General features: G+C 43.0%; 1 protein-coding gene across 3 annotated transcripts in view; it reads right to left on the bottom strand.

The window, feature by feature from the left end:
• LOC127635515 (phosphatidylinositol 4-phosphate 5-kinase type-1 beta-like) overlaps positions 1–17,034 on the bottom strand; it is an 82,082-nt gene that overhangs the window by 48,690 nt on the left and 16,358 nt on the right. The window contains exon 3 of one of the 3 annotated variants that reach the window (XM_052115605.1): positions 7,082–7,166. The exons of the other annotated variants lie outside the window; for them this stretch is intronic. The gene's annotated coding sequence lies outside the window, so the exon portion shown is untranslated. The remainder of the gene's footprint in view (positions 1–7,081; positions 7,167–17,034) is intronic. 3 annotated transcript variants of the gene reach the window in all.

Raw genomic sequence — 17,034 nt, 5'->3', positions numbered from 1 at the left:
TGTGACTTTAATTCTCAGAATTGCGACTTTATAACTTGCAATTGCGACTTTGTATCCCACTGTTGTGACTTCATATATCTAAATTGTGAGTTTATATCTCGCAATTGTTACTTTATTTTGCATAGCTGCTACTTTAAATCTCTCATTTGTGATTTTACGTTTCACAATTGTGAGTTTAAGTTGTGCAATTGCAACTTATTTTCTCTGAATTGCAACTATAGATAAAGAGACATATTGAACAGGCTGGGGGACAAGCTAACCAACTTTGGCTGGTTTAAGGTGGTTCATTCAGCTAGAATGGCTCGGATATCTCATTCAACATAAGTGTTTGGGAATTTTTTCTGTTTTAACATCTGTCAGACAAAATAGTCAAATCTGATCACTTGCCTGGGACAAGTCATACCCCAGATTCTTTGAGTGAGGTGTTTGTTGAAATCTCTAACCCTAAGAACATGCAATAGGGATGCTTGCCTTAGCAAACACCACTAATAACTTTCAGAGGGAGAACCACAGAGTAAAAAGAGAGAGAGAAAGATGAAGAAAGCAATGCTTGGCATCCAACAGACAAAAGGGTGGGACTGGCAGGCAAAGTGGTGATGAGTAAAGCTCATGTTCTCCTTTATGAGCCCCTCATCTAACGAGCGCATTTGATTACAGTAAGGCTCGGAGATGGAGAACTTTTCACAGGATTACCGTCACACACACACACACACACACACACACACACACACACACTCATTCAGTGTTGGATGCTGTACTGTCTGTATGAAACCTGAGCTGAGGAAGCTATAATGGGCAGTATGAGATGATGTGAAGACTGGCCGAGCCAGAGAGGGAGTTTCCTCAGTATTCTCTGATCCACATTTGTCTCTGTTAGGCAGTCGGTTTCGCTTTGATCTTGGAGAAGCTAAAAGAGGGAATGTAAAGGTAAGGTTTTTGTTTGTATTATTTAGGGTTTTACAGTGTAGACCTAAGCTGATGGTTAGTCAAAATAGATTTAAGCTTACACCCCTGTTGGAAAGGAGAATGACAAATGGGATCTCCTTATTATCGCAGTTGTTTCTCCTAGACAGAAATGGAATTAAATGGAGAGCAAACAGAGACTTTTACGGAAGTTTTGTGCTTAGAATTTTCTCCTAATTCCGGTAATCTCCTATATAGTTTCAGAACATCTTCTCAAACTGTGCTCAGATTTACTAAGATGTCAAAGCCTGCAATTAGACGTTTGATGAACTCAAACATTTCTCATCAAATTCCTCTGAGTCCAAATGATTTGACCTACACTATCAACAAAAAATGTAGCTCTCTACTCTTATTGTAAAAATTTGTGTCTCATTTGTGTCCATTTTTATTTTTCTTCAGGCATTTCAGGAGAAACATCTGATTGATACTTAATAGAAACATAACATACGTTTTTCTCGGGGAATATACTGCACTTTGTTATGTATTAACGTACCTACTTACAATAGACATTTTCTGGTATTTTGTGCATTGTGTATGTAATTCTATATCTTATTATAGAACATTGTCTTACAGCATTTAAGTATCATCAGGGCTATTTGCAAACAATTACTGCTAAAGTTACTTAACCTTGTCAAATCTTTAACAAGTGGCGAAAGGTGATCAGCCATTGTCTTTATATGCACCACTGTTATTTAACAATTGTTAAATATTTAGCTTACTTTAAAGGTGAAGTTTGTAATAATAATGAAAATTAAAAAAAAAATTCTTCTATTTCAGCTTAATATGCAGAGACAATTATAAATTCAATGACAAATATTAGTGTTCAAGAATCCTGTTTGAGACTTCTGTGTGCATTTTCCATTTCCCTTTTTGATTTGGAACTAGTAGGACCTAACAAACAAGCAAAAAAACATTTCCATAGCAAATAGTTTTCATAAATATGTATGTCCACATATATGGACAGCTGAACTAAGTTGTAAAATTTTAAGTAATACCAAGCTATAGAAAGTCAGATTTTTTTAATCAGATAGTTTATGTGTCCATTAGTATTGGTTGTTCATATTTTTGAGATGTTAATGATTATCATTTTCTCATGTCTGCCAAAAATTTTGAGTGGTCCAAACATCATCTGCGGCCTGAAAGTGAAAACCTTTGGTCAGATTTTTTGAGTGACTGCACTTAGCTGCACAGATGTACCCTGGCTCCCAATTTAGTGAATGACTTAACCTCCAATGTGCTGTCTGTCTGCACTGGTCTCAAAACAGTAAGAAAAGCAGCTTATTTTCATCCTAACGCCATATAAAGCCTCCATAAAAATTATTTTAGCTTAATAATTTATTTTCAATGTGAAAATGTACTATTTTCATATACATTTACTAATGTTAATGAATAGAGCCATATTATAGAGTGATAACAAAATAAAACAAAAACAAAACGTATATTAATATGAAACGAATTGACCCACAGATGGGTTAATGTAGAAAAATATTCAAAATAACTAACATGCACTGTATTTTCAACTTTTGTTGGAACACGGTCCTAATTTCAACATATGTGGACATCATGCGCAAAAAATGAATGGATCAAACGAAACTAGAGACACTACTCTTTACAACCAAACATGTTTCATTCAAAAAACGTCTAGGTTACAGATGTAACCTCCATTCCCTGATGGAGGGAACGAGACGTTGTGTCGAAGAAGCGACACTAGGCACTCTTGAGCATCGAATATCCCTCTGATCTATGAAAAAAAGGCGAATGAGAAGTTGGTAGACAGAATTGACCTTTACATTTACATTTATGCATTTGGCAGACGCTTTTATCCAAAGCGACTTACAGAGCCCTTATTACAGGGACAATCCCCCTGCAGCAACCTGGAGTTAAGTGCCTTGCTCAAGGACACAATGGTGGTGGCTGTGGGGCTGTGGGGCTCGAACCAGCATCCTTCTGATTACCAGTTATGTGCTTAGACCACAACACTACACCACCACCACTCCGTGAAGAATCTCTGTGAGAATTTGCATGTTGCACCCCTGGACATACGGGTAAAAAGGTGGGGAAATTCATCTGTTTCATTCAGGATTTTTCAGAGGAGCCGGAAATGGTCAGGCTCAGCGACGTGACCAGGAGGACACAACGTCTCGTTCCCTCCATCAGGGAACGGAGGTTACATCTGTAACCTAGACGTTCCCCGTCTGTCGCTTCGACGTTGTGTCGAAGAAGCGACACTAGGGGTCCAATTTAAATCACGCCATGCGCTGAGCCGTGTACGTGTACTGCTGACACAAGAGCGGGCAGGTCCTTGACATGCCAAAATGACCAGCTGTATCAGACTGCACGTACCCAATGCACCATAAAGTTGTCGGAATCCTTATAGTTACCCTAGACAGGGGAACAAGGTGACGCTTGCCAACCTGGGAATGGGCCGAGCCTAGCCGGGCCTCTTTTCTGTCTATGTTTCTCGCATAGAGTCAACAGCTAGGGGCCTTACACGCATCAGGGAAGGAGGTCTTACCCAGTTTCCTATTCTTTCAGGGGGAAAAGACCCTGCGGAGACCACAACTGCCCAGAGAGGGGGAGGTAAGAGTGGTGACATACACCACATGGGCTTTTAGGTCACATGTGGGAAGTGGAGCGGTGGTAGATCCCGCCTCTTCGGAGGGAGAAGTTGCTACAGACACAGCAACCGGGGGGCAGTGGGAACTGCCCAAGGGAGACGCGGGTCCGCTCGCAAGGGGACCGTACCGCGGAAAATACACACAGGAGGGAGTCCACGTAGGAGCCCTGACCTGTGGAGCACCTATTCCAGTACAGGGTAGATTTGAGTACCTGCAGTGGATTGGGTCGGCGAATTCCTGCGCTGAATTGCGGAACCCAGAGGAATAGGGAGGAGTCATCTAGGGAGCCGAGTGAGTGGGATCACCTGGGAGAAAAAGCACACGGTTTTACCTCAACCGAGGGAAAGGGTGCTATGTACAAGCGATCCACCCGGTTAGTCCATCAGCGTGTTCACGGCCTGTGTGCGATAGGCCAATGAAATAGCGTCCATCACCATTTAGTGAGACAGCTTTCCCTTTCCGCTGTCCACCAAAGCAGACAAAGAGCTGCTCAGAACATCTAAAGCTCTGCGTGCGGTCCAAGTAGGTACGCAAAGCACGTACCGAACACAGCACTGAAGGGGCTGGGTCTGCATCCTCCTGGGGCAGCACTTGCAGGTTCACTACCTGATCTCTGAAGGGCGTGGTAGGAACATTAGGCACGTAGCCCGGCTGCGGTCTTAGGATCACATGTTTGTCTGCCGGACCGAACTCCAGGCAAGTGTCGCTGACAGAGAAAGCTTGCAGGTCCCCGACCCTCTTGATGGAGGCGAGTGCGATCAGCAGGGCCATCTTTAGTGAGATTGTCCTGAGTCCAACTGATTCTAGCGGCTCGAAGATTGGGTCTCTGAAGGCCAGAGAGGACCACTGAGAGATCCCAGGAGGGGAACAGGCTTGGCCGGGAGGGATTTAACCTCTGGGCGCATCTTAGGAACCTGATAATCAAGTCGTGCTTACCCAAAGACTTGCCGTCTACTGCGTTGTGGTGGGCTGCGATAGCAGCTATATACACCTTCAAGGTGGAGGGGGACAGCCTCCCCCGAGGGGAGCCTCTATTCGGACATACCAGAGCGGGCAGTGGGAGGTCTCTTGTGAGGCGAATAGGTCTACCTGAGCCTTGCCGAACGTACACAAATCAGCTGGACTGACTGGGGGTGAAGCCTCCACTCTCCACTGGGCAAGCGTTGTCGTGATAGCGCGTCCACCACCACATTGAGGTTGCTGATCCGATCAAGACGTGTTTGCCCTGAACCAGCGGGAGAAACAACTCTAGGCAGTTGATGTGCCAGCGCAGCGGCGGCGTGACCAGGACGCATCAGGACACCTGCTGCAAGGGGACTCCTGCCCGCAGAAAGCAGAGGTCTGTCCAGGGTGACCATCACACGGTGCGTGCCACGGGACCATGCTCGTTTCGGGACTCGAGTCTGGAGTCATTGCTGAAGTGGTCTCATATGCACAACCCCAGCGGCGCCGTGGAGGACGCCATGTGCCCCAGGAGCCTCTGGAAAAGTTTTAAAGGGACCGCAGTGCCTGGCCTGAATGTGGCGAGGCATTCCAGAACTGACTGCGCGCGCTCGTTGGTGAGGCGTGCTGACATTGACACTGAGTCTCCATGCAGTCGTCAGCTCATCATGTACCTCCGGGAAGAAAGGGACCGGCGGGGGCATGGCTGTGAGTGGCACGCAGACCCAAGGAAGCAATCATTCAGCCATGACGGCTGTGGAGAGGACGGAGGGTTCCAGTTGAGCCCCACGCTGGCGGCGGCCCGGGCAAGCATGTCGGACATCTAGGTGTCAGCCTCAGCCTGCTGGCCTGAAGGCAGCAGCCCAGACGAGTCATCCGCGTCAGGTGCAGCGGCAAGCTCATCCAGCTCAGGGGGCTCCAGAGGATAGGCAGACTGGCTGTGAGGCGAGCCACTGTTGGCTCGAGCCCGGACGGACAGGGTTTGATAGTTTGGCAGCAGGCGGGGGTGACCATCGCACGGTGCGTGCCGCGGGGCCATGCTCGTCTCGGGACTCGAGTCTGGAGTCATTGCTGAAGCGGTCTCATATGAATCAACCCCAGCGGCGCGACCGCCGCGGAGGACGCCATATGTCCCAGGAGCCTCTGGAAAAATGTTAAAGGGACCGGAATGCCTGGCCTGAAGGCAGCAGCCCAGACGAGTCATCCACGTCAGATGCAGCGGCAAGCTCATCCAGCTCGGGGAGCTCCAGAGGATAGGCAGACTGGCTGTGAGGCGAGCTGCTGTTGCCTCGAGCCCGGACGGAAGTCAACGAGCATGCCGGGGGGCGGGTGGAGTGACTTCCGTGTACCCGACGAAACCGAGCCCGCTGCCGTGCAGAGAAGGAGAAAGCCGCTGAAGTGTGACTTAGATCCAACATCAGATCACCAGAGGTAAGAGGAATAGGTGTGTGTGACTTGCAAATGGCTGCATACACGACCATCGACTCCAAAGAAAATTTCTGAATGAAACAGACGTATTTCCCCGCCTTTATACCTGTATGCCGTATGACAGAAAAATACAATTCTGTCTGCCAACTTCTCATTGGCCTTTTTTCATAGATCAGAGGTATATTCGGCGCTCAAGAGAGACCCCTAGTGTCGTTTCTATGACACAACGTCAAAGTGAGCGACAGACGGGGAACTTAAAGCACTTCAAGCAGCACTTCCTGTATATCAACATCTTGCTGTTGAGTCATGTGATATGATGCAGCAGAAGTTTAACCCTTAAATTATGTTTATTGTCTTGCTAAAAGTATTCAGCTGGTTTTGATTCATTTAAATTATGCGTTGTGTAAAGCGAAGTCAAAATACAACGTCCATACATGTGGATGTGGGTCGCACAAGGTTATTTTTTCCATCTGGTGATGCTCAAACTGATCACACTGAATTTGGTGCCAGGAGGTCGAAATTTCTGCTGCTGAAATTGGTTACCAAAATGTAACTAGGGCCCCTGTGGCTGAAGCTGGAAGCGTTATTGAGGTGAAATGTCCACACAGTGGCACCAAAAGTGAGTTGGAGGGTTGATTTCAAAAGAACATTAACAGCTCAAAATAATTTTTTTTTTTTTTAACAAATCTCAGCTCTAGAACAACTCTGGAGAACATGTTATTTTAATGTCTGGTATTTATGGTAAATATCAGCACAGATGGTAACCAGGCCTGGTCCAACTGCACCCTTGAAGTCATAGCCTTGATTTTGCATGATTGGCAAACTGCCAACTGTTTAACTCATTCCAATGACTATGATTTTGTTCCCAACCTCTTTGCAGACTTAAACAGTTTCATGACTAATCATGTCCAAACTAAACAGTATTTGTGTGTTAATAAGACTCAGGGGATGCAGAATTGCAGGCGGAAGGATGAGGTGGAAATAAAGTTAACCAACTGCAGTGAAAATCAAGTGTGAAAGGATGCTCTCTAATTTAAACAAGCACCCTTGACTCGTAGCCAAATAAGCTGTTGTTTTTGAAAGAATGGAGGGGTCCGAGGGGCCAAGTTCACCAGTCTCAGCTCTCTCACATGATAAGGTCAAGCTGGGGTCGTCTGGGCTTTTATGTGTTCAGTATGAGTGATCTTGACGGAGGTGGGGGTCAGTGTTGTTTCTCTGTAGAAGGAAAGAGAGTGTTGGTAGGGGTTAGTGGTGGGGATTTTTTATCTTTTTGATCTTAGTGACTCAAATCTTTTAAATCCATTCACCAAATTGTTTCATTTAGATTCATTTGTTAAGTGACTCTTTCTGTAGGTTAGATGATTATACCAGTAGGTGAGTACTTGAGTGCTATTTTGTGTGTTATGAGTGTGTCAGTGAATCATTCACTCAACAGATTACTTTAAAAGCATTCATGTAATTTATGACTGAAACAAGTCTTATTTTCCTTTATTAAAATTAGCTTGTTGACAGATCTACTAAGAGACTTGAGAAACAGTGTTTCAGCACTATAAACATTTTCCTCACAAATGACAACCAAGCAGATCGATAATTTCTTTCCTCTTTATTGTGAACTGCTGGGCTTGAATTTTATCAATCTATAGATAGAGACAACCATAATCTAAATAAATGGATCATTAGTTTCAATAATGCTGGGATAATTTCTCTGCCATCTTTCTCTCCTTGCTGATCGAGATTGGATTGTATACCGAATTCAAATCTGTGTTGATTAGTTTTGTTCAGTGAAGGGAGTATTCATCCAGTAGGTCAAACCAATGATATGCCCCTTCATGGACTGCATTTGAATGCAAATTGTTTATGCTAAAGTAATTTTTTAAAGGCAGGAAAAACCCACCAAAGCATCTCTTCGGAAGTGCATTAACGTGAGCAAGAATGATTCACTAACTTAAAATATGAATTCAAAAGCACAGAATTATTCATGAATAAAACACCACTATGAGTGAACATTCATGATTTTAATGAAGGTATCGAGATGCAGACCCTGTAATTTCTCAGATAATTTCCTACCACTTTGCTTTAGACTTTCACTCATTCATTAGCAGCCATTAATTCTCAGGACAGACCATTAGAAAACTTAAACAAGGGTTGAGAGTGAGAGAGGGGAAGAATGGTGGCTACAAGGCAGAAAAACAGCTGTGAAACAAAAAAATCACGTGTGAAGATCATGAAGGGTATGTTGTGGGGACCGGTGTCTCTCTGGATGGAGCTATGTTGTGGTACTGTTGAGTGATTTCTGTTCAACATAAAAGACATGCATTCACTTGCATACACAAGTTAGGTTGGATTAAAACATTGCAATGTGTCATTTTGGTTCACTCCTCAACTATTCTGTTGAATGGGTTCAAAAACGTTGGCAGGCAGCTTCGACAAATATGATTTTGGAGTTTTATAAATCTGCGGTGACTGACAACTACAAACACCATCTATGATACAATTACTCATAATTATTGACCTATCAACATATCGGCCATATTTTGTAATTTTTTAAACTCTTTCATTTAAAGCTTATTCTTTTAATCAGCATGTGAATTCCCTGGGAATCGGACCCATGACTTTGATGTTGTTGACATTGTTAGCTTGGACTGCAGTCATTGTGCTATGATTTTAAATTGGAAGCCTTGTTAGAAACCCCTAACCCTGATGTGGCACGGGGATGTGGTCATGGAGAGAGAGAGAGCGGTAAGGCTTGTCACCTGGTTCATAATTACCCCTAACACCTGTCTCTCATTACAGTGATGCGGAGGGAGACATAAAAGGCCTGCCAGAGTGTCCAAAGAACGGGGGGAGAGAATATCCAGAGAGATACAAACAGACAGAACAGTCTGACATTATTATTTTATGTTCACAACGATGGTTATCGTTGTGTGTGTGTGTAACAAATTATTCAAATTAAAGAACTGACCTTGACCCTGCTTCGCTGTCTCCTGACTCCTCCATTGCCCCGAACAAAGAGCTTTTCTACAGTGGTGCCGAGAACCTGGCTTTGGAAGAGAACGCTGCTATGAAGGCCTCACCACTGGCCGAAGTCTTCAACACCCTCACCAGCATCCAGCAGTCACAACACCATGCCCACATGGAGGTACGTCTGGAGCAGGAAAAACGCTTTCAAGTCCTGGTCCAGGCACCAGCGGAGGACCGGCAGGTGCTCCGGAGCCTGATCGCCAGGGAGGGGGGCTGGCGATGCGACCCAATCGGAGCCTGTCCCACTGGTGACCCACACGATAATGGGGCCAAGCGATGATCCAGAGGACTTTCTCAACCTTTTTGAGAAAACCGTGGAGGTTTGGAGGTGGCCTCCCGATCAGTGTGCGGCCCGCCTATTGCCCCTGCTCTCCGGGGAGGCGCAGCTGGTGGCACAACAACTCCCCACCGCCAGCCTCTGGATTACAACAACCTAAAGAAGGCCATCCAGCAATGGGTCGGTCGGACCCCGGAGCAGAGTCGGCAGCTCTTCCACTCATTGAGCTTTGGGAAGGACGGCCGCCCTTACGCTTTTGCGCAGCAGCCAGGAGCGATGTCCAGTGAAGGTGGTGGGGACACTGGTTCGGATCAGGCTGACCCCGATCAGGCAGGGATGTATTGTATACCGGTAAGGGTAAAGGGGATACACATCAAGCTTTGTTGGATACAGGTTGTTCTCAAACCTCGATCCACCAATGCTTGGTGCAAGGCGGGACATTGGAATAAAATAAACTATTGAGGGTGAGGTGTGTGCATGGTGACAAGCCTTACCGCTCTCTCTCTCTCCAGAAGGGTGACACACATGAGTATTAAACTTAGATGCATAACTCATCCTACAACATTTGTGGTACGTACATGTTATACTTAAAACTGTGCAGCTAATTGAAGAGAGGTGTGCTATATGGGCTAAGTGTTTTTGGCAAACAAATACAATAGATTTACATTAAAAGAGGGACCCAAACCTTATCTAGTGACCAGAATCTCATAAAGACCTGGGGGTGGCTTTTTTCTGACTGATCTCACTGTGGAGTCAGAAACAGTAGATTGAATTTTCTTTAGCTAAAATCGGTCTGTGCTTACCAAAATGCGATAAACTGCCCCCAGTGGCCAAAGTGGTTAGTGTTGTTGGGTGAATGGGCATGTGTAAGCTCCATATTCCAGGTCAAATGTCCATGGAGAGGCAACAAAAGCAAGAAACTTTCAGCTGTATAGGGTGTAGTTTATTGAAGAGGAATTCATATTTTATAAACTGAAGCCTCCAACCCAAAACCTAAACCTAACCAGCAGTGAAGTACAGAAATGCTTGAACCCTTGAACCACAGCAAATATGTCTGATGGGAGATGGCACTTGTCAGTGAGTCATTATAATGTGCCCGATCCTAGGGTACTGTTACTCTTTGAAACAACATGCTGATTTCCCATGATCATGTTGTCTTTTTAATCAGGTCTGTAAGAAACCCCCTAGCATCCAGCCAGAACACCTTAGCAACCACATAACAACATGCAACAAACCGCTCAGAACACTTTAGCACACCCTGCAATCATTCACAACATTCTAGCACCCTGGCAGAGAGCTTAGCACCACTCACTCTCACTTCAGAAAACGTAAGGATCTAGTTTTAGTTCACACCTCAACAATACTGTTGAAATTTGAAGAAAAGAGTGCAAATGTAACACTGCCAGCCAGCTTGAAAGTTTGTCTTTTGACTTTCATAAATCTTTAGTAAAAATTAGCTGTAATGCAATTGCTCATAATTCATTTCACATTAAAGCAACTGTGTCTGGACTTGCATCATATTGCATCAGTTAGACTCTACCTCATATTTTAGGCAATGTTTAAAGAATTTACAACTCAGCTGGGACTGGGGACAAAGTGCAAAGATTTGCAATTACAAGCCTATTTATTAGTGGTGCTTGCTATTACTTTTCAAAGCAATTGGACTTATGTTTTGTCTGGTTGATGTTAAAACAGGTGAAAAGAAAACATAGACTTGCATATCTAGAAACCATTATTTCATGAAAAACTTCATCAAATTTCATAGTAATCACCCACAACATCCTACCATTACTGCTGTTTTGCATGGGCAAGCGGCACTCAGTAAATGTAAAAATCTAATTTAAAATCTGTAACTAAAAGTAATGTCTATGAAATCAACTCCAAATATTGTCTAATAGTGTATCAAGTTATATTCAGGCTATACAGAAGGCAATATAAAATCAGCAATAACATTACTAGCGATACTGAACAGCAGGATACAGCTGCATTACGTACATGCACAATGCATCATGTAATGTAATATTCACCCATTTTGTTGAAGACAGAAGGCCATTTCTGCTCCTGCACCCCTCCACACCCACATTACACTACAGAGGGGCACGGAAGCAGTGTTTGATTAGCCTCCTTAATCAGGGTCTGCTCCAGACAGAATAATTACATTATTAAAGCATTACAGAGTCTTATCAAACAAAGCCTGAGTTCATGTCCTTAAAGAAAACACTCTGGACTGTATTCAGAGCAACATAGAAGAGGCATACTCCACCAATTTCTTTTTAAAAGACGCAAAATAAATAATTTGGGCTGGAACGGGAATGATATCAGGCTATTGCCACACACTTTGAATAAGGGTGCTTAATCTCACCAGGAAGTTAAAATAAATCTGTGCTGTTTTATTTTACATTTGAGATTATATCGAGGTTTGACATTTTTGCAAGCCTGTCACCAAAATGTAATATTGGTATTTTGTATTAATACAAAATACAAATAAAAATATAAATAGTTCAACAATTTATATTTCTTTGCTTTGTTTCTTAATAACTGCACTAGACTCCATGACCATCCTCCTGGCAAGGATCACTAGATATGTCTGAAGAGCAACAGAGAATTACAGTCCTCCTTTGTAGTATGTGAGCATCTAAGAGGCTTATGGATTCCACATAACACCAGACTGCACTGTGTTTTACAAGTTTGTTTGATCATTCTGTACTTAATGTGGCATCTACATAGTTCACACTTCCTTCCCCACACATTAAAATCAAAACATTTAATTTAGAGATATCGAAATGTTAAGTGGTGGCTTAATTGACAAATTATTCTCATAAAAAGCACTTTATGAAATGCACATGGCTATATAAGTCCAGAGCAATTTCTTAAAATACTTCCCATGTTTTCTCAAAAACTTGGGTACAAATAAATAAATAAAGGGAGTAGTAATAATGCACTATACCTGCGCACATGTCTGTAATTCAAACCACATACTACATAGTACCAAGGTATATGGACATGGTACATTGGTATTATTGCTAAGGTTCTTGATAGGCTGATAGTTCATAGGTTCTTTTATGTGTAATCTGTAAGCCAATCAACTTGCAAACTCCCTCTTTGTCTAACATCTAAATTGCTTAGTTTGTTTGCAGGTAAGCCGGTTTCACTGCAGCACTCTATGAGAGTTTTCTCTCTGAGAATCTCCTCCTCCCCGGCACCGCTTGTCTTGATCTGTTTCAAGGGATTGTTTGCGTCGAATTGTGCAGCAGCTGCATTTCCTACATGCTTGATGAAGCTTGCCTTGTGTATGTCTAATTGTGTAGCAGCAGTTCATCTTCCAAGACTAAACCTACCAACTTCACATTACCACAGTACCTTTATAATTCACAGTGGCAAACCACTTCAAATATCAGAATCAGAATCAGAATCAGAATCAGCTTTATTGCCAAGTATGCTTACACATACAAGGAATTTGTCTAGGTGACAGGAGCTTCCAGTCAACAACAATATGAATCTTTACCTCCAATGTATTAAGAGAGTTAATCAAATTTGCTATAACTACCACAACAGCTTCTACTTAACTTTTTTTGCATTAAAAAAAGCTTTTATCTTTAATGAACATCTTTTCCTTACCCATTCTGCATCTACCTCATATAGTAAATTATACTCTTATTGGAGTAAATAAGTAATTTTAACTGATAAGTTCAAAGCCTTATCTCTCTAGATTTTAAAGAGAGAAAATTCAAGCAAGTTCCTTATCTGGTGTACAGGATAATTAGTGAAATACCTACAGTTTAGCCAAGCATGGGAGTTGAGGTGGGATGGTGGGGGGTTACAGGCTTGTTGTGGCTGTGAGGGTTCCTGGCATGCTGATTTGTGACTGTAGTGAAAAATCACATTGCCAGGGATTACCACACTGCCATGGCCTTTCCAGCAGCTCATTAGGAAATGGAGTAAAACACCTAACATGGCAGAATTTCAAAGAGGGATCTCCATAAGGGTGTAAATGCGAACAATACAAACAACTGCATTTGTGATGTATTTCTGAGCGGGTGCAGAGCTTAGCTGATTGGTGAACATGTACTGTTTGTTTTGTTGTTCACAGTGGCTAAGTTCTTCACTTGGATGGAAACTTAGATAAGTGTATGCAGTTTGTTGTTTTCCTGATGGAGAGGCCATGCTTTGTGCTGGTTCTAAACCTGCAGAGTTAATTACTGCATAGTATCTGTGTTTAGTGTCCTAATTTTGTTGATTGCCCAAAAAATGTCAGTTGTCTTCATTAAATTACCATAATGGTGCTTACAAACCCATATTACCTTTTTTCCCCTTCAAACCACAAAAGGAAATATTAAGCAGAATGTCCAAGCTGCTCTTTTCCATACAACAAAAGTAAACAGTGACAAAAAAACAAAACAAAACAACAACATACACGCACGCACGCACACACACACGTTGAGTTTCCATGTTTTATGGGGACTTTCCATAGACATAATGGTTTTTAGAATGTACAAACTATATATTCCATCCCCTAACCCTAAACCTAACCCGCACAGAAAACTTTCTGCATTTTTACCTTTTCCAAAAACATAATTTAGTATGATTTATACGTTTTCCTCATGGGGACCGACAAAATGTCCCCACAACATCAAACATTTCGGGTTTTACTATCCTTATGGGGACATTTGGTCCCCACAAAGTGATAAAAACACTCTCTCTCTCACACACACACACACACACACACACACACACACACACACACACAATGTGTGAATATAGCATACTCGTATGGACTACTCATATATAAATGTTTATGTCCTTTTTTCCCCTTTACAGCCACTGCTGGTCACTGTAAGCTTGCATTGTATTGATATGAGCAGTGTGGACATTCTGTTTAATATCTAATTTTGTTACACAGAAGATAGGAAAGACATTTGGGGATGGAATGACATGAGGATGAGTATGTCATTCTTGGTGAACTATCAGATGTTGACAATGTTGAAACGCTCATTAAAATCAGACATTACTTTTTTCCACTCTGGCCAAAATAGAAACTGTTACCAAGAAAGGGATCAACATCAGCCAAACACGTGTATATATGGTGGATAATATCTACCCCTTATGAGAATCAAACATACATAAATTGAAGATGATAGATGTTCAACCACCATAATTAAAATTATAAGTCTTGCTTAAACAGAGAACTGTTGCAATTTCTAGCTAGAACACTGCTCCCATGTGTGTCTGTTGGCTCAAGCCATGAAGCTCATTTCTGTGTGAAATTGTTTAATTCAATGCAGAAGAATATTAAAGCTGATGCATGTCATATTTTCAATGTTAAATACTTTCTTCTATCCCACCTTAATGTACAGAGCCTATACTGTTTTTTCACCCACCTATATGGTTATCATTATTGTTTTAAATGTTACATGCTACTCAAGTTCATCATCAGGACCTGACCTCCAGTGCCTTCTGAGCTGACATCAGTTTTAGTACATTACTGGCTCAGTTCAGCAGGAACAGGAGTGTGGCCCCCATGACAATTCTGTTGTCAAAGAGTTAAAGCCACATCCTAGAGCCTTCAAACATCAATGAAAATCCCTTCTGCACAACCTGTAAATATTGCATAAGAATCAAATATTTTCTGGGTGTGTGCTTTTCCCTAACAGAATGTCCTCAAATGCCTAGACCTTAAATGAACCTGGACTGGTTTCCCAGACGCAGATTAAGTGTCTAGAAAGAATTTCCTGTGAGCTGTACTTGAGTTCAGGTTCCTTGATTTGGTCACATTTTTAAGACTTGAGAACCATTTGAAAATAAACAGTTTACATGTTACTTGACTTGGACTTTTATTTGTATGATTTATATAGCTATCAACTTAATGAAAAAAATAAAATTATTGGACTACAAAACACTAACCTGTACTTAACTGAATTTTAAAATACACTATAAAAACATTTGTGAAATAACATAATAATGTGCTTCATGAGGTAACAACTAAATTAACAGATTTTTATTACATTTAAAAATGTGTTAACTTCACTAAATTTACTTGGCAAATTAAGTTACACCAATAAAAGTAATTTTTATGGGTTCAATCAAGTAGAACTGGATCCTTGAGGTAACAATTGCAGATTACCACTTTTTCATTGTAGTCTTTTACTTTTTTATAGTTTACATTCAGGCATTTTCAATATTTTTTCTGAAAGTGTATTAATTAAACTATTAATTAATCTATACTATGCATGGGTCAGTTGATTATTATTATTATCATTTTGAAAAGAGCAGAAAATGCTTTTGAGGTTATTTTTTATTCTTCATAGTACCACAAGGAATAATAAAGCAGTGTCAGAAGTTTACTATTTTATTAAGGTGCAATATTTACCCCATGTGGATCTGATTTTCAGATGCTCTTTTACATTTATGGGGGTATATACTGTTCCCCTTCTGTCAATCACTCGATGTTGTGTCGATGTAGTGACACTAGGGGTCGATGTTGAGAGCCTCGATCACCTCGAATCTTAGGTGATGAAAATTTTCGAGTGGAATTTGTATGCCACTCCCCTGGACATACGGGTATAAAAGCTGGAATGCAGGATTCATTCAGATTTTTTTTTCGGAGCCGAGCGGTTGTACTATTAGCGAGCTGAATACTACTGCAGTTCCATTCACCTCTACAGAAGCGTATGCTGTTGGATATATGGCATATTCCAGCGGCTTTCTCTCCTTCTGCACGCCAACTGCAGATTCACCCCTTGGCTATTCGACAGTGCTACTAAAGAGTATATTTTCTGCTAAAAGTATATATATCTTAAAAGAGAACACACATTGACATTAAACATTATTCTAAAGACGCGTCCTTGTGTTAGGACCTTTCCGTCCTTGTTTGATTCTTGGGTGCGATCATTATCTCTCCGCTCTTGCGGTTCGATGATTGATGCCTGGGTTTGGGGCGCCACTCACGGCCATGCACCCCCCAGGTTCCTTTCTTCCCAGTGGTGCATTATGAACCGAGGGTACAAGAAGGTCTCTCAGGCGGATAAGGCAGTTGTGATGCACCTGTGCCCGCAGAACGCTGCCACCTGGTGGGATCGTCTTGCGCTCCCTTCCAGGGCCTGTAGGACTATGTCGTCTCTGGCGACCAAAGCCTACAGTGCTGCTGGACAGGCTGCCTCCACCCTGAATGTCATGGCCCACCTGCAGGTACACCAGGCCAAGGAACTAAAAGAATTGAACATGGGTAGTCCTGATCCTGATGTGCTGCAGGAGCTGCGCTCGGCGACCAACCTCGCCCTCCGGGCGTCGAAGGTCTCGGCACGTGCACTCGGGCAGGCAATGTCCACATTGGTGGTCCAGGAGTGCCACCTGTGGCTGAATCTGGTCGAGATGAGGGATGCAGACAAAGCACGCTTTCTCAACACACCCATTTCCCAGATTGGACTTTTCGGTGACACCGTTGAGGACTTCGCCCAGCAGTTCTCGGCAGTGATAAAGCAGACGGAGGCCATCCAGCACATCTTGCCCTGGCACGGCTCAAGATCCTGTACCCAATCTGCTCGCCGAGGGCATCCCCCTGCAGTGGCGAAAGCCCAGGCGGCTCCGCCTCAGCCCAAGCCCAGTTCTCGGCTCCAACGTAGAGCCCCCAGCAGGAAGCTTCGCCCAGCGGTTCTCGGCAGTGAAAAAGCAGACAGAGGCCATCCAGCACATCTTGCCCCGGCACGGCTCAAGATCCTGCACCCAGTCTGATCGCAGAGGGCATCCCCCTGCGGTGGCAAAATCCCAGACGGCTCTGCCTTGGCACCC

The sequence above is a fragment of the Xyrauchen texanus genome, chromosome 43, assembly GCF_025860055.1.
Source record: "Xyrauchen texanus isolate HMW12.3.18 chromosome 43, RBS_HiC_50CHRs, whole genome shotgun sequence".
Classification (NCBI taxonomy): Eukaryota; Metazoa; Chordata; class Actinopteri; order Cypriniformes; family Catostomidae; genus Xyrauchen; species Xyrauchen texanus.
The sequence above is the reverse complement of the archived record's forward strand: the minus strand, read 5'-3'. Positions and strand labels throughout refer to the sequence as shown.